This window comes from Triticum dicoccoides, chromosome 7A (assembly GCF_002162155.2).
Source record: "Triticum dicoccoides isolate Atlit2015 ecotype Zavitan chromosome 7A, WEW_v2.0, whole genome shotgun sequence".
Taxonomy (NCBI): Eukaryota; Viridiplantae; Streptophyta; class Magnoliopsida; order Poales; family Poaceae; genus Triticum; species Triticum dicoccoides.
In genome coordinates this window covers 382,569,657-382,571,972 of record NC_041392.1, presented here as the reverse complement: position 1 = coordinate 382,571,972, position 2,316 = coordinate 382,569,657, and positions in this window count along the sequence as shown.

Genomic DNA, 2,316 nt, shown 5'->3' with positions numbered 1-2,316 from the left:
GTATGATGGAAAGGAAAATTGTGCCAAAGTGTTAGAAGAAGAATGCATTAAAATATTTGGCACTAAATATTTGAATGATGAGCATGATTGCAATGTTGTTAGTATGAACTCCTTGAATATCCATGGTACTAATGATGATTGCACTAGTTATGATGAAAATGTCTCCTATAAACATGTCAATTTTTGTGGAGTGCATTGGGTTTACAAGTACACACCAAATAAGGAAGATAGATATTGCAAGAGGCATAAGTATTTAGAAACTAAATTGTTGCAAGAAAGTCTTGATGATTGTGCTAAAAAATTCAATATTTTTCGCGCCCCTTGTGAACTTTCCAATGAACATGGTAATTTAAATCTCCAATGCAAATTGTTTCATGACCGAATCGTATCCAAAAATTGTGATAATTTGATTACCCTTGAGCATCATAAAGATCTTAGTCTTCTTTTGGGGTATGAGGAAATGAAACGTATAACTGAGGGTATTCCAAAGTTTAATCTTGATAGATTTCTTGCTTTTGATCTAGAGAAGATTTATATGTATTGTGCAGTGAATTGCATTGAAAATCCTTATATTGCCAATTACATAAAGAAAAGAAAACAAATAGAAGATGAAGAGAACACTAATGAAAGGGAAGAGACCTCCCAATATTCTCCTATTATTTCTTATGATGAATGAGGTAACGAGGAGGAGCCTCCTATTCAACCAATCTCATTAATAAGGAGCTCCAAAAAGAGGATTGAACCCACACATGATGTGGTGAAGAAGAAGAAAAGAAAAAGGAAGAGAGGTAAAAAGATATCTCTCCCAAATAATGCTGCTCCTATTACTATTGTGCCTCATGAAAATATAATTCTGGAAGATAATGATACTTCTTATGATCTTGAAAATCTTTTTGGCACTTGCTTGGAAGAATATGATAATTGCTATACTATTGGAGCTATCCATACTATTAATGATGAGAATGATTATGCTTATAATATGAAAAGGCCCAAGCTTGGGGATGCTATGTTTGATGAAGATGATGTTTTTGAGAATATATTTGCTGCAATTAATGTTTGTCCCAAGCTTGGGGATGCTACATTTAATGAAGATGATATTTTTAGTCTCCCAAGTTTTGATATGCAAATTTATAATGCTGATAACATGCCTCCTATTTATGATGACTATTGCGATGACACTTATGATATACAAAGTAGTGATGATTATATTTATAAAACTTTTCATGATTATGATTACCCTTTTTCTGAACATTACTCTTTTAATGTGGAAACAATTTATAGTATTCGAGTTTCTTATGATACTCCGACTATTCCGAATGAGAAGAATTTTTCTTTATGTGGAGAGTAATAAAATTTCTATGCTGGTAGATCATGAAAAGAATGCTTTAGGTGCTGGTTATATTGTTGAATTCATTCATGATGCTACTGAAAATTATTATGAGGGAGGAATATATGCTTGTAGGAATGGCAATAATATCAAGTTTCCTCTCTATGTGCTTAAAGTTTTGAAGTTATGCTTGTTTTACCATCCTATGCAAGTTGATTCTTGTTCCCACAAGTTGTTTGCTCACAAAATCCCTATGCATAGGAAGTGGGTTAGACTTAAATGTGCTAGTCATATTCTTCATGATGCTCTCTTTATGTTTCAATTCTTATCTTTTATGTGAGCATCATTGAAATCATCATGCCTAGCTAGGGGCGTTAAACGATAGCGCTTGTTGGGAGGCAACCTAATTTTATTTTTTGTTCCTTGCTTTTTGCTCCTGTTTAGTAATAAATAATTTATCTAGCCTCTGTTATGATTGAGTTTTTATGTTTTAATTAGTGTTTGTGCCAAGTAGAACATTTGGGAAGACTTGGGGAAAGTCTTTGCGATCCTGCTGTAAAAACAAAAACTTTAAGCGCTCACGAGAATTGCTGCCATGTTTATTTGGAGAGTGATATTTAGTTAATTATTTTTTAAGATGATTAATAGATAAATTCCTCAGGTACAAAAAATTATTTGAGAATTTTAGGAGTTCCAGAAGTATACGTTTGATCCAGATTACTACAGACTGTTTTGTTTTTGAAAGATTCTGTTTTCGATGTGTTGTTTGCTTATTTTGATGAATCTATGAGTATTATTGGAGCGTATGAACCATAGATAAGTTGGAATACAGTAGATATTACACTAATATGAATTTATAATGATTTCACAACAGTACCTAAGTGGTGATTTATTTTTCTTATACTAACGGAGCTTACGAGTTTTATGTTAAGTTTTGTTTTGCGAAGTTTTCAAGTTTTGGGTAAAGATTCGATGGACTATGGAATAAG